This window comes from Myotis nattereri (genome assembly GCF_964212035.1).
Source record: "Myotis nattereri genome assembly, chromosome: 1".
In the NCBI taxonomy this organism is placed as follows: Eukaryota; Metazoa; Chordata; class Mammalia; order Chiroptera; family Vespertilionidae; genus Myotis; species Myotis nattereri.
The window spans coordinates 81,925,667-81,947,302 of NC_138075.1; the positions used below are offsets into that span (position 1 = coordinate 81,925,667).

The 21,636-nt window shown below is 39.0% G+C and overlaps 1 long non-coding RNA gene across 1 annotated transcript in view; it reads left to right on the forward strand.

The window, feature by feature from the left end:
* The window catches only part of LOC308526573, a 667,011-nt gene that overhangs the window by 462,789 nt on the left and 182,586 nt on the right, over positions 1-21,636 (forward strand). The window contains exons 10-11 of the long non-coding RNA XR_013996560.1: positions 2,754-2,806; positions 4,690-4,802. This is a non-coding gene — a long non-coding RNA (uncharacterized lncRNA). The remainder of the gene's footprint in view (positions 1-2,753; positions 2,807-4,689; positions 4,803-21,636) is intronic.

Below are 21,636 nucleotides of genomic sequence, written 5' to 3' on the forward strand. Positions count from 1 at the left end.
CTAAGCCAGCAGGTGGTCATCCCCCGAGGGGTCCCAGACTGCGAGAGGGCACAGGCTGGGCTGAGGGACCCCCCCACCCAAGTGCACAAATTTTTGTGCACTGGGCCTCTAATATATATATATATATATATATATATATATATATATATATATATTCCCAATTAATATAGCTTTTAATGCTGGGGGTGCGAGAGAGAAAGGTCATTGAGTATTGAAATTGGCCTTTCTGGCCTAGCCCTTCCTGTAAGAAAAAAGATGCACTCAGTCACCTCTCTATTTATTCTATTTATTAATATAATTTCCTCACCCCCTCTTTTTGATTAAAAACTTCCTCTATCTACATGAGATTATGGATGCTAACTCAACTTCTTACAGTAATCATTTCACAATATATGTAAGTCAAGCCATTATACTGTATATCTTAAACTTATACAGTGATGCATATCAATTATATCTCAATAAGACTAGAAAAAAAAAACACCAAAAATTTCCTCTGAAAGGGGGGTACATTATTGCAAACAATTATACAGCTGATCAAAGATTCAGTATTTTGACTTTTAAAGAAGGTTCCTAGAAATGATAATGGTGAATCTAAAGGAAAATAATATAATAGCATATGTATAGGCACTGAATACATGGCTGTTTATTTGCTTATTTATTCACTCAGTCACTCCACAAAAGTAGGTCAAGCACAATAAATAAGTAAAAAAGGTCCTTGAACAACATCGTTTTAGATGATGTTAAGTGAGGACTGACTGTACTACTATGAGTCAGGCATGACAATGGCTCTAAGGTAAAGACTTGATTTTCCATTGAGAAAAACAATAATATTGTGATGGGGAATAATAGAAGCCCTGAAATAAGTAAAATATAAGTTATACTATTAATGTCATAGGAGTGGTAAAAAAAAAAAATTAGCATTTTTCAAACCTGGTCTTCTTTTAGTGGTTCTTATTAGAGGGAATGGGAATCATCCACTTACTTTTGTATGTTAGATGCACTAAAAGCAATATTAATGTCCAATTGCACCCCAGACTTAATTCTTAGCCATTGGCAAGTTGTACATAATTAATATTTACATGTTATTTCTATTATTATGACTTACTCCTATCTCGTGTGTTTCTGAACAAGTTAAATTGAGGTTCATCTCTCTGACCTGCATTTTCATAGTAGGCACCTAACTGGTCTCCTTCCTTATGCTTCAGTGAGAATGATCCTTTCAAAACACAAATCTGGTCACATTGCTGCTTAAACTTCATGAGGGCAGAGTTTACGTCACTGCAGTTCATCATATCCCCAGCAACAAACACAGTAGTGGCAGACACAATAAATAATATCAATGAATAAATAAAATAATTGTAAAGTTGGGGGAAATATTTTGATGGAAGAGTTCTCAAATATCATAAAACTTTACCCCAAATGAGAAAGACTGTTCTGCCCATCCTGGAGTGCATTAATCACACAAAGAGCCTCCCAGACCTTAGATAACTGACAAAAATACCATTAATGGCTCATAATGTGTCCTAGGAATGTATATATATAATAAATATGTGGATTTGTAGATATGTCTGTGAGGACAATATTTTCTAAATAAATATTTATTCAAGTTTTTATACAAAGTTCACCTAAAAAGGAATAGATGAAAATTATGCATAAAGAAGGTCGTTAACATGGCAAACTCCTAGTGAAATAAGAAAGACGCTTTTCGGTGTATAATGTAGCAGTCATTTATATATTTTATACATTACCTCTTTCCCTCCCAAATACTAGTAGCACCCAGACTTCCCGCAGCGAGCCACCCTTCCGCTTCTTTCAGTCCTTGCTGATTTGATGCTTGTTGACTCCTTTCCAATTTCTAGAATTAGGCAATGCATTTTCTTGGCCAGAGTAATTGTTTCAGGAAGGGGCACCTGACACAGCCAGAGCTAATGAGTTGTAATCAGATATCTACTGGGAATGTAGAATTTGAATTCAGAGGATTTGAAGCTGAAATCATTGCATCCATTTTGGCACCATGAAGGAATTCCTGTCAAAATAGAGCCAATACAGAGAACTCAGAGCTAAGTGTTTGAGAGAGGGTAAGTCCTGGTGCCATTATATGAGGATCAAGGCAAGTTCTGTATGTGAGCTAATAAAGTCCTTTTTGAATAAACATCTTTGTGTTGGCTTTCCGCTACTGGTAAACAAGAGAGGCCAGCCTGATACTTATAGTATCGTGTAACTTCCATATTCCCTGGGTGGCTGGGATGTAACAGTTCATTCCAGGCAACTGCCTTCAGCCTTGAAATGTGATAGAGTGTCTTCTTGGCTGGGACAGGGTTTCTCAGGGAGTCAGAGAGGCTGAAGAAGTGTGTGTAGGCTGTCACCACAGAATTGACGCCAGCCTCAGAGTTACAGGCTATGCAGTGGCACTTATCTAATTTCACTGATAATAGGCTGCACCTGTTACTCAGAAATGTCTCCTGGCCTAAGAGAGTTTCGTAGTGAGCACCTGCCCAAGGTTTTTTTTTAAGTGACAGAAATCTAAACTGACAAAGCATAATTACGCTTAGCAGAAACCATTGACTTTATGACCTTTGTTAACTAAACAGTCAAATTCGGGCCTCTATACACATTCAACAACTGTATAAGAAACAGACAGGACTTTAACCTTTTATGATTATTTTAGGGAGGAATCCAACCCCCTTTCTATTCTCCAATTCATCCTTTTTATTATTTCACCTATTGAGTATTTTTTCTTTGCTCCTATACAGACAGAGGGACCAGATGGGGGCAGTCCCTACCATGACTTTAGGACCCGAAGAAGGTAAGAAGCATTCCGACAGCCTCTGAGCTAATCCTAGCCAGCTGCCTTTGACACTCAAAATGGTGCAAAGATCAAGACAGCAGTTATGTAACCATAATCACCTACAAGTGGTTCTTTATGTGTGAAATGGTGTCTAAAGAGGGCCCATTGATCAAAGGGATTTAGAACATGGGTGGACAAGGGAAAACCTCAGGCTGGTGAAAAAGCAGAAGCAGAAGCTTGGCTGTTTGTTAACTGCTCCACGGAGCTGCAGTGCCTTCTTAGACGAGAAGCGCCTGCCAGTACCTCCCTCAGACTGCTGTGTGCATGGGCTTTGGAAGCCATGGGTATGGTCATGTCAGTTCCCTACTCTAAGTACTGGGCATAAGTGAAATAACAGACATTATTGCCATCCTCTTGGGTCTTATTCTTGAACTATAAATGATAATTAAAAATAACCTGAGCACAGCCAAGTGAGAAATACAAGAACAATGTGACATAAAAATCAGTAAAGTGCACATTTCAGTTGGGGGATTTTTCATGAAAGAATTTAAAATGTTACTTAAAGAAAAGGTAGGGATTAAATACCTTGAGAAGAGAGAAAAGGATTTCTGGTTGAACCCATGCATAAACAAAGCTCAGGGGAAAAACAACTAAAACAGTTGTCAAATGGGAAAGATAAAGAAGAGAATTTATGAAATAATACCTCTTTACCAAATCTTTAAAGTATCTTTTTGGAAAGAATCACATACATATTTTTTCTGCTATGATTTACCTCATAACAATAATTTCTTGTAAATAAATTATCTGAGGGAAAATGTACGTTTTAATTCACACTTGGATATTTTTTAGAAATTAAAAAAAAGAGAGAGTTAACATTCCTTTTGATGATCTGTAAAAGTTACCAGGCCCAGAGGAATTTCAATTATTCTATTAAATTACTCTATAATTGAACTAACATCTTCACTCTCAGTAAAACAGGTCTAATGTCCAAAGCAGTGTGTGAGCTATTGCTGAGTGCCTTAATGGCTCCTATGTTTGCCTACATGCACTCATACTAGTCCCCAACTAATTACTTTGTAAAGCACTTTGGGATAATTTGGTTGTGAATAGTATGGTATAAAGCAAACATGTTTCTTTTCGCAAACATTGGCTCATGTTGGGAGCTGAAGAACTATAAGTACTTTTTATTTTGCCTTACCACTAGATATGTTACATTAGTTGTAAATATATTTTCAGGTCTTTTTTTAGAATGATGTGTTTTCAGGTACAGGACACAAGGACCTTCCTAAGGAAGATGGACAGTTTGGGGTACAAAGTGTATTAAACAAACAACAACAACATTTTCACCTTATATAATTAGTGGACATATTCCTGCTGACGTGCCATAACACAAAATATTCATTTTGTAGTAAAGTGTTCTATTAATGAATGTGAAATATGTTTAAAATACATATTTGTATTGATTTTTAGAGAAAGAGGAAGGGGGCGGGATAGAGAGATCAATACATCAATGAGAGAAGAACATCATCAATTGGCTGCCTCCTGCATGGCCCCTACTGGGAATCGAGCCCACAACTCTAACTGGGAATCCAACCAGAGACCTATTTGTTCCTGGGTCCTTGCTAAACCACTGATCCACACTAGCTGGGTGAATGTGAAATATTTAATAAATATTTCTCATGAAATAATTGTCTTTGAAATATTATTACCCTTACATGCAGCAGACTTTTAAGGAAAGGAAACATCGTCCATCTCAAAATAAATATCAGCAAAGTAAATTTTCTGAAAATTATTTAAAAATTAATAACTACTGAACTCTGTCTCATCCTGTGATCCCTTAAAGAATCAGTGGACTTATTCCAGATTTATGCCCACCTCTCATTGAAAATCCTCTTTTCCAGGTGCTGGGAGTGGATTTAGAATGTGTGCCTGGATTGTCTGTTGTGCACATACACAAAGATATACCTGTCTCCCTGAAACTGTATGGCATCCGTGGAACCCATTCTGGTCCCAGGTTAGTTGCGGTCTGCTCCAATATTTTCTATATGACTATTACTGCCTGGGAACTCGATGAAGGTCCTTTCACTACCCTTTAATTACTAATATTCAGTATTATGAATTCTACTCCAATTTACTGTGGAGAAATGATGATTCAAACTTGCAAAAGGTATGTGGAGTGTTTCTTTGTCCATGTCTTAAAGTAATCCTAGAGTTTGGGGAAGCATTAAACTCACTTAAAATTTTCAGATATTTTTAAATGCATCACAATTTATTGATAAAGGCTGGTTAATATTATCTTCCTTAAAACAAACCCAGGCTTTGCGCACTAAAGAAATGAGTAGAATGTAAATTGTGCTCTTTAAATGGAATGGCCATTAATTACACTGTGATCAAAATGCATATGCATATACATGTCTTCCTCATCTGGATGACAGATTTGAGAATCTCCATGCTCTGTGAGTCCATTTGGAGTTGGAATTAACATTTTTGTTCCTTCGATAAACCACTAACTGCTTTAAATGAAGTTTAATGATCCTTAGTGAGTTATAGTGGATTGTTCCATGGTGTAATGGTAAGATTAGTGAAATCTCATAAAGTATAGTAACTGTATCCAAAGGAATCTGGAAATAGATGCATCTCTACAAAAAGAAGTGATTTCTTTATTCTTCCCAATGCATCTCATTATGTTCTTTTCCTTTTGAAATGTCCCTACTATTATTAAGAGGATATGAGGGTGTTATCTAAATTTAAAATGGACCACTCCATGTGAATTGTTTCAGGATATGTGCTTATGTTATTCTGGAGAATAATTATACAAAATCAGCGAGTGTCTTCTGTGCTTGATGTTAAAAATCCCTTAAGATTACAATTTTTAAATGCAGTTTTAGTTTATGAGGTTTTACATTTTTGGAGGTCTCGATGATGTTTCTCCTGCGGCCATCTGTATTTGGGTACATTACAAATATATAATAACTAGTATTGAGGGTCATTTACTGAGTTCAAATTGCATACAAACCAACAGTAGACACCAGCCACTGAGCTGTGTGCATGGTTTGGGAATAAGGTATCATCATGAACCAGTAAAGTTATACTTCACCCTGAATTGTAGTCAAAGGGGGCTTACTTATAATGGCTGTGGTTGTCTTTGAATATCTTGATTTGTAAACATAACATTTCAAGAAATATTTTTATGGCTATATATTGCTACAAATTTGGCGATGGATAAAGAACAAAACATAGTGTAAGTTAGAGAGGAGAATCAAAGTCAATGAATAAAAAGAGGAAGTCCAGGATTTTCTCCTTCAGTCATTATCCAATAGCCCAGAGACTAAACTGCAGTGCTGAAAGGCAAGTTGGGATTTTAACTCAGTATGTCAGGATGGCAAATGTCCAGACCATGATCACAAAACAGCTGTTTTCCTCCATAACTGGGTGAATTATAGAACATAGTGGAGCCAAGAAACCTCTTAGCATTTGTGTAAAAGCTTCTCCTGCCAGCCAGGGAACAGGCATCAACAAGCACTGGCTTTAGAAGAGTTGGCATCTTCTTAACTATTTGTCCATGACACAAGTCTTTCCTATGAGAATTTTTGTTAAATGTTTCCTTAAGGATTTAAGACGGTGATGAGAAAGAGAGCATCATAAGTAAAAACAGGAGCAGCATTTTCACAAAATGCCTTTGGAGTTCTTATTTATGTGATCTAAATGCAGCTGTGAAAGATAACATCATTAGTGCCTGAGATATTTTATATGCATTAGTATAATCAAATTTGAAAACTAGGAGACCATTAGCAGACATCATGATCAAAGTCAGAAAATCTGCTGTCTATATGACTTTGTATCTCTTCTCTGAGAAAGAAACTTAATGACCTTTCATAAAAATATTATGAAGATAAGAGGTCATGCTGATCACACACTAGAAACTTTAAAAAAATGCCATAGTCAAATTAAATAAGAGTTTTGGTTACTGATTGCAGGAAATTTCAAAGAATTGTAAAAATGGGGACACAAGTGTGAAGAAAATATTCTTTCTAGAGCAAAATCTGTGAAGGAAAGCTAATAACCTCAATATGGGGAGCAATTGAGGGTGAGCGTTGTGCCTTTCCTTTTGGCAGAGTCTAGATTGAAAGCTACTGGAGCAGGGGCAGTGGGTTATTTTATAACCCCTGTAATAGTAACTAGTGTTACTTGAATTGACTTTTCTAAATATATGTATTTCTTTCTCCTAACCCTTTTTAATCTGTAACATTGACATAAAATCCCAAGGCAAATACTCTAATAAAGGTAAAATTGATCAACTTTTTTTCTCAATGAACTTTTTCTCCTAAACTGGTAGTTCTCTGGGCCATCTATGAAACTTTTCAAACATGTATATGTTGGTTCCTACCCTCTAGACATTCTAAATTAGAAAATTTAGGATAGGGTGAGATTTCTTTTAAAAATAAATAAATCTCATTGACTTTTGAGAGCTACAGCATTAAATGATCCCCAAATTGCAATAATACTTCCTATTTCCTTTAAGAACTCAAGCTCCTTAACAGTAAGGAGCGGTTTAGTGTTCCAAAGGTTTGACCTCTGTAAGAACATGTTGCAACTCCATTGAAGCCAAGCCACAAACGGCAAAAACAACTGCAGGCAGCCTCTGCTCATTTTATCTTGCACTTACTTTGAGTCCAGATGCACTTCAAAAGCAGTCTTGGCTGCACCATGGCTCCACTGCATTCTTGCTCTGTTCATGGGACAACCTGTTGACGTCAGTCTCTCTTTCAGTGAACAAGTGATTTGTCTATCATGGCTGGTCACTCTGTTTTTCTATTGGAATTGTTGTACATTTTATCTTGCCTGGATAGATAAATCCTTGGAAGAGTGTCTAGGAATCAGATTCCTTTGTTTAATGTTCTTGGGTGCTTATTAAAATCAAGGCCATGACTTTTTCTCCCATCATGCATTACAGCACCTAGAACAAGTATAAATGTAGTGATTTAAATAGTTTTCTTCAAAATTTCAGGTCACATATTCATCTGGAATCTCAGAATATGTGACCTTATTTGTAAATAAGGTCTTTGAAGATGTAATTAATAAAAGATCTCACTATGAAATTTCACTGGATCTAGGGCAGGGGTGGGCAACCTTTTAGTGAGTGTGTGACAAAACCAGCAAAATCTCTGACTCAAAATTCTTCTGCGTGCCAACCCTAATTTTTTGAGAACATGTTATGCCTACTTGATATCTCTTAAGCTGTACGTATGTGGAGAACCTTGAAGAAATAATAAAATTCATTCGAGCGACAAAAACACAGTATATGATGATGAAAAATACATTTGTTTTTTAATGTATACTGTTGTGCCCAGATTTCAAGATTCCCAAGAACCCCCACAGGGAGCCAGCGAGTCCGATGCAAAAGCAAAAGTCATTCATTTCAAACCTAGGTTTGGCTCCCCTGCCACACTCACCGATGCAACGGTAAGCTCCAGTGGCCGAGAGAGAGCGAGGCCTGATGGGATTGTGGGTTTTATAGTAAGGGCAGGGGAGGGGACTGTGGGCCCCGCCAATTGGCCAGGCGCGAGTCGGGTCTTGTTACACAGGATGTGGTCATCTCTCTGGTGTGCACGTCCCTTGATTGTCATTGGTTAGTTTAAAGAAATCCTGGGCGTGGCCAGCAGGGGCCTGGGCTTCCAGGAAGAAGGCACTCTCCTGAGCACATGGTGGCCGCCCCAAAAATGGAGGACCCAGGGCAAGATGGAGGGCGCAGTCCTCGCCCTCCCAAGGGCGAACTGAGCCCAGGCTCCAGGGGCCAGTCTGGTTGCTGGGGGTCCAGCAGATCGACCAGTTCCAGCCCAGACAGGAAGTCCACGTCCTCCATCTCGTTCCCGGGGGCACTGGCGATTGCCTCCTCCTCCATCTCCTTGAGCAAGGGCACGCGCCCCGCCCCGCCGCCGCTGCTGCTGCTGCGTGGGTCCAGTCCAGGGGCGGCAGGCGGGTGGCAGCCTGCACCGGGCTCCCACCGTGGGCTGGGGAGTCGGTGCCCAAGGCTGCCAGCAGCGTGGTCAGGCCCCACGATGACTCGCCCTTTCATATACATGTTATGTAAAATTATTTATTTATCTAAGATGCACCAACATTGAATTTATCTGAAAAATAAAAAAGTCGATATTAAGAAAAAAATTGTAAATGGAATATTATAAGAGAGGGTTTCACGTGTGACAGCAAAAGTTACTGGAGTGCCATGTATGGCATGCCTCCCAGGGATTGCCCAACCCTGATCTAGGGCAAGCTCCAAATCTGATGACTGATGTTCCTATAGGGAGAGTAGAGGACTCACATGGAAAGATGAAGTGAAGACAGTAACAGAGACTTAGGTAATATTTTTATAATCTTACAATATTTTACTTTTCAAACAGTAAGTTGTGACCCATTAGCATATATTTTAATGGGTTTTGAGCAGTATGTTAAAATACAATAGAATAGCCTGGCCAGTGTGGTTTAGTTGTTGAGCATCACCCTATGAACCAGGGGGTCATGGTTTGACCCCCAGTTAGGGCATATGTCCGGATTGCAGGGTTGCAGGCTCGATCTTCAGTGGGGGGCGAGCAGGAAGCAGCCAATCAATTATTCTCTCTCATCATTGATGTTTCTATCTCTCTCTCCCTTTCCCTTCCTCTCTAAAATCAATAAAAATATATTTAAAAAATAATAGAATAGAATAAAACTTACATAATTCAATATAATAGGAAATACCAGTATGTCACACAAATTTTAGATAAATGTGTGAAATTTTTGTTAGGTATACATGTGATTGTGTGTGTGTATATGTGTGTGTGTGTGTGTGTGTGTGTGTGTGTGTGTGTACAGTGTTGCAATGTAAAATTTATGTCTTACTTTGGGCTAAAATAAAACAAAAATATTTGAAAGCCACTGGTCCAGAGATACATTATTCATGTTTAGTGGAACCAGAAAGGTATCTTGAATATTGGAATATATAAAGTATATTACTTTTTCTGTCATAACATTGCAAATTTACTCTGTTTTTATAAATAACAGGAATAGATATTGGAAAGAAGGCAGTAAAACTTTTTTATTTGAGGATGAAATAATCTTGTTCATAGGAAAAAGGAATCTTTAAGAAACTACCAGGCATCCTGAGTTTACAAGGTTATGGGATACAAGGTCAATATACAGAGGTAGATTGCTATCCTTTACAAACAGTTGAGATTTGAATTTTTTAAAATAGCCCTGGCCGATGGAGCTCAGTTGGCTAGACCATCATCCTGTACACCAAAAGGTTGTGGTTTCAATTCCAAGTTCAGGGCACATACCTCAGTTGAGTGTTTGATCCTCAATTGGGGCATGTGTGAGAGGCAGTCGATCAACGTTTCTCTCTGACATTGATATTTATTTCTCTCTCCCTTCTCTCTAAAAATCAATTAAAAAATAGCATCCAAAAGCATAAAAATACTTAGTGATAAACCTAGCAAAATATGTAAAGACCTATTCATGGAAAACTAAAACACTGCTAAGAAAAATTTAAAAGACCTAAATAAATGAAGTGATAAGTCATATTCATGAGTTGAAAGAATATATGTTAAGACAGTGGTTCTCAACCTTCCTAATGCCACGACCCTTCAATACAGTTCCTCATGTTGTGGTGACACCCAACCATAAAATTATTTCCGTTGCTACTTCATAACTGTAATTTTGCTACTGTTAGGAATCATAATGTAAATATCTGATATGCAGGATGTATTCATTATTACAAATTGAACATAATTAAAGCATAGTGATTAATCACAAAAACAATATGTAATTATATATGTGTTTTCTGATGGTGTTAGGCGACCTCTGTGAAAGGGTCGTTCGACCCCCAAAGGGGTCGCGACCCACAGGTTGAGAACGGCTGTGTTAAGATGACATTTTTACCCCAAATTGATCTATAAATCAATGCAATCCCACTCAAAATTCCATCAGTCTTTTTGATAGATATTGACAAGCTGATAGTCTAAAATGGATTTAGAAATACAACAAATTTACAATACCCAAAATAATTTAGAAGTAGAACAAATATAAAGGACTTAGCCTATCTGCTATGTAGTAACCATTTCCTCTCAGTAATCAAAAGAATGCGGTATTGAGCTGGGAGCTTTTATTTTAAATGAGTGTTGATTTTTGCCAAATGCCTTTCTCATATATATTAAAATTTGTATGTATTTATTATAATTTTATAGGGAATTACACTGATTTTTTGGATGTTAAATCAACCTTGTATTCATGAGGTTTACCCCCCATGGATTTAATGTACCATCCTTTTGATAAAATGCTAGACTAAATTTGTTAAATTTTTCATGAGGATTTTAACACCTAAGTCCATGAGGTATATTGTGTTGTAGTTTTTCTTTCTTTATTACTTTTGTCTGGGTTGTTCTCAGAGTAAGGCAGTAATCAAAAATGAATGGAAAAGTTTTCTCTTTTCTATCTTATGTTTCTATGTAAGATTGGTGTTAATTCTTCCATAAGTGATAGAACCACGTTGATCTGGAATCTTCTTTATGGGAAGATTTTCATTATAAATTCAAGTTTCTTTAATAAGTATAGGTGATTATATATGCATTGAACTATTTCTAGAATGACTATTCTGTTCAGTTTGTCCATCTCTACACCAATCATATGGTATTATTATAGCTTTCTAAGATCTTAATACATAACACTCTATAGCAATCTTCTTCAGAAATTCAATCTTCTCAATAGCCATCTTCTTCAGAAATGCCGTGTATGTCCTTGGCTATTTGTATTTTCTATGAATTTTTAAATTTTTCTATTATTTTGCAAAAATAACTAGTGAAATTTTTATTATTCATTTAATCTATACATTTTTTGCATAGGTTTTTATTTTAACATTACTAAGTTTTCTAATTCATGAACATAGCACATATCTCCATTTGTCCAGGTATTATTGAATTTTTCTCAATAACATGTACTGTTTTTCATTATTGAAGTCTATTATATCATGTATTAAATTTACTTGTAGGTATTTAATAGTTTTTAGGATATTATTTAATTTTTTTTCTATTTGTTTATTGCTGCCATATAGTAATTTTAAACGGCTTTTGCATATTGAACTTGTATTTTGATATCTTGCCAATTTTATTTTTTTCAATTGTATTCATAGATTTCTTAAGCAGTTTTATTTATTTCTTTATAATTCCTTTTTTTTTAACTTGCTTTATTGAGTTTGTTAATACTCCCAGAACTACTTTGAATATACATGATGAGAGCAGGCATTTTTTTTTCTCATTTTCAATTTCAGAGGAATGCTGTCAGAATTTTTCTGATATGTGAGTTCAGTCCTGACCCTCAGAGCATTTTAGTTAGATGTTTATCCTCCCACCCCCATAAAGATTCATCATTTGGACAGTGTTTTGAAGTGAAAACAGACGTGTGTTTGAGGTTTCTGAAGTTGTCAATTGTATCACTTCATCCTCTGTGAATACCAAAATGATTACTGCATTCCCTGCCCCAACAATGGCCTCTGACAGGACCATTTTTGGATTCTTAGCTGCAAACTGCACTGAGAATTGGAACACACTGTGTTATGCAAAGAAGCTGCACAGGCTCAGGATTAATCCAGCAACCCTTCAAGGGTCTCTTCTCTCGTGCCTATTTTTTTAGGCTCCCTTCCTCTAATAGTTGTTCCTTCAGGACTCAATGATTGGAGGATATTTTATTCTGCCTTTCAAAAGTTTTCAATAGGGTATTTATCATGAATGGAGCTTGCAGGGCTAAAAGTTGCTCTGGATGAGTCAGTGAGTGAGTGGTGAACAGATGTGGAAGCCTAAGACATTACTGGACACTACTGTAGACTTTATAAACACTGTCCCACATACCCTCCCCTGCTTCCAACAGAATTAGTAAAGCTATGAATGTTGTTCCATGAACAGGGATATGGGCTGGATTGATTAGAAGTATTGAGGACATACTGGATCAGCATAATAGTGACTGTAAGAAAGGAGTGAAAGGTGGCCTGAAGATTGGAGGAATAAGAAATCAAGATGGAGAGATAAATGAACATAGGAGATTGTTATGGCAATGTGGTGTTAGCTGTTGCTTGTTGGCACATTGGCCAGATTAAGAAACTTTGTGATATTCATTTTAAAAAGTGTTAACATGAAGAGGGTGTAGAACTGAGGTCTCAACATTTTACTTTAACATCTTGTTTTATTCCATTGACTCTATCTGGCACAAAGGATTCTCTCTGGCATTGAGTTGATGGAAAACATAAAACTGATCTCTGCTCTGTATCATTATAACCTGAAAACATTTCCAAAGTACATGTACAAGCTGGCTTTACACTGTCACAGAAAGCTTTTACTAAAATGACAGTCACATGACTGTTATCACAGGTCCTGTGGACCTGTGTCTTTGTACAGGGTCCCTGGTTCTCAACAAAGAATTTGAAGCAATGTACTCTGAAGACCATCAAGCTAGCATCCTCTGAATATGTCACATGGGAGGAAGAGGCTCCTTTGTGATGAAACAGGTCAATGGCTGGCTGATTAGGAGGTAATCTGTGCACTCAAACTTGAGGTGCCATGAGTGAGAGGGAGCTTATTGTCAAGCCCTACAGATAATTGCTCCCATCAGAGAAAAGAAAAATTCTTCTGAGCCACATACTCTTCTATTTCTTACAGGAAAGTCAACTTAATTATAATCTTACTAGAGGCCCAGTACATGAAATTCGTGCACTGTGGGGAGTGTCCCTTGCCCAGCCTGCACCCTCTCTAATCTGGGACCCCTTGGAGGTTGTCCAACTGCCGGTTTAGGCCCGATCCCAGTTGGACATCCCTCTCACAATCCAGGACTGCTGGCTCCTAACCACTCGCCTGCCTGCCTGCCTGATTGCCAATAATCGCTTCTGTCTACCAGCCTGATCACCCCCAAACCACTCCCCTGCCAACCTGATTAACACCTAACTGCTCTCCTACCAGCCCAATTGCCCCCAACTGCCCTCTCCTGCTGACCTTTTCTCACCCCCAACTGCCCTCCTCTGCTGGCCAATTTGGTTCTGATTGGTCGGTTTTTATGCCAGTCAGCATCAAAAGCTCCACCTCCTAGGTAGCCATTGGCTCCTCACACATCACCCAGATTTGGTTTTGATTGGTCAGTTTCTATGCCAGTCAGTGTCTCTGGGCCTATCAACGGGGCCTGATCAGAAAGGCGGGGCTAATCAGCAGTGCAAGTGGAGGCCTGGAGAGAAATAGAAGCACGGCTGCTGGAGAGAAAGAGAGAGGCAAGTGCTGATCAATAGCTGCCACAGAGGCAATGGATCAGATCCTATTTCTCTCTTCAGGCCTCTCTCAGGGCCCGATTCGAAGCCCCCTCATCAGTCAGTGCTGGATCACCGTGCCTGCAGCAGCAACCCAGCACTAACTGCAGGACTGACTTCTGGTTGGTCAAGCCTCCAGTGTGACGAACCCAGGGTTTTTATATATTAGGATGGGACCACCTTAGTGTAAGTTTTATTGACTGAAATATTATTATGTAGCACATGACTATAAAAAAGGTCAGAGTTTATATGAAAGAAGTAGAGACTAAAACACAATAGAAAGGATTAATGAAACTAAGAGCTGATTTTTGAAAAAGAAAATAAAAACTTAATCTAGACCAGTTGAGAAAAATCAGAGAACAGACTCAAATAAATACAACTAGAAATAAAAGAGGAGACATTAAAAATGATACCTTAAGTTGAAGGGGAATATAAGACATTTGGGGGGCTGGCAATCTGAATCTGTGCCAGGAACAAGTATTCTGGTGCACACTCTTGCTAGTAGATAATTAGCTCCATTCTTATCTTTAATGCTTGTCCTGCCGTGCAGAACCTGTTTCCCAAAATACTCCCATTTTATAGAGGCCGTAAACCATGAACTATACACAGCCTCTGGAGAAGGTTGTCAGTGCTGGTACCACTGGGTGTAATCTCACTTCCCCCATCCCAATCCACAGGGGGCTGGAAACCTGATCCATATTTGGGGGACAAAGAAACTAAAAGGGATAAAAGGAAGGCTTCCTCCATATTCATCACTCAGGCTTTGGAGGCTGACTCCCCTGAGTCACCGCACTAGTGCATTTGCAATTCTGCATTAAAGGTTCTTCTTCTGAATCCTCTGAGTGCCCCACTGATTATTCTCCCGCATCGCCTAGCAGCTTATCTACAATGAAGTATACAATGAAGTATATGAAGGGTCATAAGCAACTACTATGAACAATTAAATGCCAACAATTTGGACAGCCTATAAGAAATGGATATGCCTGGCCAGTGTGGCTCAATGCTTGAGGGTCAAACTATAACAGGAGGTCACAATTTGATTCCTAGTCAAGACACATGTCAAGGTTCTGTGCTTGATCACCAGTAGGGGGCATGTAGGAGGCTGCTGATTAATTATTCTCTCATCATTGATGTTTCTATCTTTCTCTCCCTCTTTCTTTCTCTCTGAAATCAATAAAAATATATTTTAAAAAAGAAATGGATAAATCTTAGAAACATATAACCTATTAAGATTGAATCACAAAGCAATAGAATATTTCAACAGATCAATTACTAATAAGGAGATGGAAACAGTCATTAAAAATGTCTCAACAATGAAAAGTGCTATACCAGATTATTTCACTGGTGAATTATACCATACACTTTAAGAAGAACTAATACAAATTCTTCTCAAACCTTCCCCCTTACCCCCTCACCCCCCGCTCAAAAAAAAAAGAAAAATAAACAGGAGAGAGGCCAGCATTACCCTCAAATGAAAGCCAAATAAGGATACCACAAAACAAGAAATTTGTAGATCAATATCTCGTGGTCATCAACATGAATATCCTCAATGAAATGTCAGCACACCAAATTCAAAAATATGTTTAAAGGATCATACAGCATGATGAAGTGAGGTTTATTCCAAGGATGCAAAGATGGTTCAACATCTGCAAATCAATCTGTGTGATATACCACATCAACAAAATTAAGGATACATTCATATGATCATTTTAGTAGCTACGTAAAAATATTTGAAAAAATTCAATATTCGTTCATGATAAAACTCTCAACAAGCTGTGTATAGAGAGAATGAACCTCAACATAATAAAGTCTTTATGTGACAAGACCAGAGTTAATATACCCAATGGTGAAAAGCTTAAAGCATTTCTCCTAAGATCAGGAATAAGACAAGGATGTCCACTCTTGTCACTTTTATTCAACAGCTTATCAGAAGTCCTGGCCAATGGATTTAGGCAAGAAAAAGAAATAAGAGGCATACTTAGATAGTAAGAAGTATAATCATCTCTATTTTCATCCGGAATAATATTATACATAGAAAACCATCAGAACTCCACCAAAAAAAACTGTTAAAACTAATAAATGAATGCAATACAGATGTGGGATACAAAATTTTTATTCAAAAATCTGTTACATTCCTATTTACTCACAACAAAGTATTAGATTAAGAAGTTCAGAAAACAACCCCACTTACAATATTAGCAAAAATAAAATGCTTAACCAAGGTAGTGAAAGATCTGTATGCTGAAAGAGGTTGATGAAAGTAATTGAAGAAATGCATATAAATGGAAAGATATTCTGTGCTAATTAATATTGCTAAAATGTTCATATTACCCAACAATCTACAGATTTTATGCTTTTTTAAATCAAAACTTTTGTGGCATTTTTCAAGGAATTGTAAAAATGAAAACCTCTAAAATTTCTGTGAACCACAAAAGACCTCAAATAACCAAAGCAATCTCCGAAAAAGAAGAACAAAACTGAAGAAAAAATTGAAGAGAAGGGAGGCCACAATCTGCTTTCAAATTTTATTACAAAACTATCATTATCAAAACAGAATGGTAGTGACATAAAAACAGATTAATGGAACAGAATAGAGAGCCAAAATAAACCCACCAATATATATGTCAAATTAATTTAGGAGAGTGGAACCATTCTACAAGGGGATGACTCTTTACTCTGACCTTTGGGCTTTTGGTTTGAACCTCTGAATCTTCCTCTCTTTTTAATGGAAATAGCCTATGTGTTGTAGCTGAGTAGTTCTCTCAGCTTGCTGTCTGCTCTTAGAAATTGAGGGATTAAAGACTTAATTTTGTAGTATCTGTTCAATTCAGACCAATTTGGTGTTTTCCTCTCATACAATTATCTTCAAAATTCTGTGGTTTTCCTATGAAATGTTATTGAGATTCAACTCATTAGACAAAAAATTGTACCCACATGTCTCATTGAGATAAGCCTTTCCTTTAAGTTGACATCTTTAAGATTCTTATGAGCAAATCCATTTTTAAATCTGTAAATAACTTTATTTGGAGTTTACTTTTCATTAATGGATTATTGGTTTTTTCTTCCATACAGAGTACGTGAAAGGAAGCATTTTAGCCAAGTTTTAAGTTCTAAAATAAAGGAATTTCAGTTAACAATTTGTATACTATCAAATTATATACTTGTATAAATTGCAGAAAAACTATTTCCCAAAAAGCATAGTTCAAATTACGAAATGATAATCTTTTAAAATATTTTTATTATAGATATTATCAAATAACTCATAATGTTGTAATGCACCCCGCGAATCACACAAAGACGCCTCAAGAAGTCAAATTAAGGAGTCACATTTATTGCAAATCCAGGACTACGAGGGGGCATTTTGTTCTCCAAATCTTGCAGTCCTAAAATGGCCTCAACACCAGATTTATAAAGGCAAAAATCACAAAGGTATTGATTACATCTCAGGGTTTGGAATGAGGAACCTGGTTTGCAAAAAAGCAGTTTACAGAAGCAGAATTTGAGCAAGTTAGTTAAATTATAGTTTTGGGTCTCCGGATCACTGAATCAACGGAAACACATTGCCTGGAGCCAAGGGTCTTGGGACCACTGAGTTTACAGAAACACATTATCTGGAGCCCTCGGGTCTCGGAACCATGGAGTCAACAGAAAAACATTATCTGGAGCCATCAAGGCAATTTAGAGTAATTGTGCTGTCCTGGTTCCCAGGTACAGAAGAATGTGCTTTCTAAAACCAGTATGACCACAACCAATGGGATATTCACATTACAATCAATACGGTATTCAATCAAATAGGATGATTTATATAATTCAGAAAATCAAAATAGCTTTTCTATTATTTTAGCAAGCAAATAAGTACAGAAGCCAAACAGCAGGGCTAAAGTTAAACTACAGTTTCTACCTGAGATGATTGCTACCATCCTATCTAATAAAAGAGAAACATGGTAATTAGCCGTATGTCCACTACCCTTCCCATTGGCTAATCAGGGTGATATGCAAATTAACTGCCAGCCAAGATGGCGGCCGGCAGCCAGGCAGCTTAAAGCGAACATGAGGCTTGCTTGCTTCAGTGATGGAGGATTGCAACGTTCCCCGCCTGCCTTACCGGCCTCTGAGCTGCAACTCTAAGCAACTATGTTACAAATATAGAAGCTAAACAAAACCCCAGAAACTTGCTTTAGTTGCCGGGCTTCAGCCAGCAGGATCGCAACATTGTTTCAAATACAGAAGGTAAACAAAGGCCAGAAACCTGCTTTCAGGAGCGGAGGCCTAAGAGCTGGAGTCAAGCCTCAGAGCTAAAGCTGGCCCAGAATAAAAAGAAAAAAAGAAAAAAAGGAGCGGTTGGGAGCTTCAGTCACTGGCCAGCCTGAAAACAGCCCTCAGCTCCTCACCCAGACTGGTCAGGCAACCCAGTGGGGACCCCCACCCTGAAGGATGTGTGACCAGCTGCAAACAGCCATCAGCCCCTCACCCAGGCTGGCCAGGCACCCCAGTGGGGACCTCCACCCTGATCCCGGACACCCTTCAGGGCAAACCAGCCGGCCCCCACCCGTGCACCAGGCCTCTATCCTATATAGTAAAAGGGTAATATGCCTCCCAACACAGGGATCAGTGGAACCGTAAGGACTCCCGGCACTGGGATCAGCATGACAGGGGGCAGCGCCCAAACCCCCTGATTGCCCTGCGGCTCTGTGTGTGATAGGGGGCGGGGCCACAACCTCCCTATCTGCCCTGCTCTGTTCGTGACAGGGGAAGGCGCCCCAACCCCCTGATCAGCCCTGCTCTGTGCCTGATAGGGGGGAGCTCCCCAACCCCCTGATTGCCCTGCGGCTCTATGTGTTACAGGCTGCGGTGCCCCAACCCCCTGATCAGCCCTGCTCTGTGTGTGACAGGGTCCGGCGCCCAACCCCCCGCCCCCCACACACAGGCCCTGCTCTGTGTGTGACGGGGTAGAGCCATAACCTCCCCATCGGCCCTGCCCTGAGTGTGACAGGGGGCGGTGCCCCAACTCCCCTATCGGCACTACTCTGCGAGTGACAGGGGGGAGCTCCCCAACCCCCTGATCGGCACTGCTCTGTGTGTGACAGGGGGGAGCTCCCCAAACCCCTGATGGGCCCTGCTCTGTGCGTGACAAGGGGGAACTCTCCAACCCCCTGATTGGCCCTGCTCTGTGCAAGACAGGGGGTGGCACCGCAACCTGCCCATCGACCCTGCCTTGAGTGTGACAAGGGGTGGTGCCCCAACCCCCCAATCGGCCCTACCCTGAGCGTGACTGAGGGTGGCAATGCAACCTCCTGATCGCCCTGCTCTGTGCATGACAGCAGCAGCGCCCCAACTCCCCAATCAGCCCTGCTCTGAGCCCGACCAGGGGCTGCACCTAGGGATTGGGCCTGCCCTCTGCCACCCGGGAGCAGGCCTAAGCCAGTAGGTCATTATCTCCCGAGGGGTCCCAGACTGTGAGAGGGCACAGGACGGGCTGAGGGACCCCTCTTTCCCCCCAGTGCACAAATTTTTGTGCACCGGGCCTCTAGTACTTCAATAATTCATTAGGTTAGAGAGACTAGTATAACAAATCCACATGTACTCTACCCATCATCCAGCATCAACAATTAATAATATAGCAAAGGTGGAGATTTACTGAAGAACAAGTACAGACTCTCACATGGGGAGAGGGAAAGAGTCCCACAAAATGGACTCCCAAGTAGGGAGGAGGAAAAGGATCCCTCTGAGTTCCTTTTCCCTAAGACTTATAAAGGATATCCTGGTGCCTTGATATCCCCTCTGATTGGTCACTATTCCCTTAGACTGGTTACTATAGTAACTCCTGGGCTTGAAGGTTGAACTTCTTTATGGGACATGTGAGGTTCTTCCCACCCTCCTTCCTTATTGTTTTCCTATTCCCTTTGGGCTTTCTTCTTCTCCTTCTGGATGAAGGGCTTCCTTCTGTTTATTTTGTAAATATACACCTTTTGCTGTTCCCAGCTCCCTCATTCTATGGAAATGTACCTGTTGCAGCTTTTCAGCTTCCCTATTCTATGGAAATATACCTTCTGCTGCTTTGCAGCCCTGCACTTCCTCCATGGTCCCCTTAATTTCTAAAATTTCCCAAACCTGTCCTATTTTACCCCTAAAATTCCTATTTCAATACCCAATATTTCCAACCATTTGTTAATAATCCCTTTAGTAAGTGTTTTTAAAAAAATCAGTTAGGGTTTATAAAGTCACACAGTGTCATAATTTAATTAATAACAGATGAAAATTTGGCTCAAATTTTCGCTGGGAATAGTTCTGACAGATAGTTAGAAAATCTGATCATTTCGGAGTAAAGCCCTTTAGCTGCCTTTCTGTTTTAGATCATCATAATTTGCTTGTTTCTTGATATATACCAATTACAAATTTTACAAGTTTATGTAATTATTTTTATGGCCGCAAAGGAAAATTAAAAGCATGCATATGTAGCAAAATAAATGACTACAACTGTATTATAAGATGGTTGTTTCTAATGATGCTTTGGGTGAGATTATAAATATGAGAGAAAGAGAGCTCATTATTTCTTGATTAGGTTTGTTAATGTAAAAACATTCAAACCTGTAAAGAATTTTTGTGAGTTTATTTGAGCCAAACTGTGGACAATTGCCGGGAAGCAATATTTCAACGGATTGGGATTATGCTCCAGAGAATGGAGGTTTCTCATCTATTTTTATACATTGCAATCAAAGGAAGGGATGTAGGTGGGTTACATGAAATCTACTGGTGATGGTCTAGAGAGGCCAGAGAAAGCAAAGTGGGGAAACCCCTGGGATTGGATAAAAAGTAAAATGACAGACACATACTTAGGTGGGTACAGGAACAATTAACATGGTAACAATGAAGGAATTTGTGGCATCTTTTCTGGTGCCCAAGCACATTGGGTTGTGCCCCAAGGGGTCCGGAAAAAGGGAAGTTACAAGTTACCCAGACATTTCAAGGATATGTTGTTATAGATGCAACAAGCCAAATAGGCTCTTTTAAGGTTAAGGTTGATCTTGTCAGTGAAGATACGGGCCTAGGATGTATCTACCCACAATAACTGCTTTTAGTTAAAGTTTAATTTCAGACCATCCGTTGTGGTTCCTTTAGGTCTCTGAGTTTGCAAGACTGCCATGCAGGCCTTCCCTGAGCTTGTCAGGTTATCATGCGGCCCCTTTCATCCATAGGTTCAAGGACACCATTTTCTCCCCACCCCTCAACCTCCACTTTATAAAGGGGGAAATCTGTAAGGCATGCATGCTTTTAACATTTTAAAAGGACCTTTAATATGTCAGAATTGATCTCTGAGACATTACCTTATGTCTTTCTCTGATTATAACTGTGAATCTTGCCTTCTCTCTCTGGATGAATTTTTGCTTGGAAACTCCTCCTTAATTTGGGAATCTTGGAGAGTCTAAAAATGAGTAGTAGTTTTGTTTTCAAGTACAAGGAGTTTTGGGTTCTTTTTATAAATTTTATTAAATTTATTGCGGTGTTGATGAATAGGGGTCACGTGCTAACC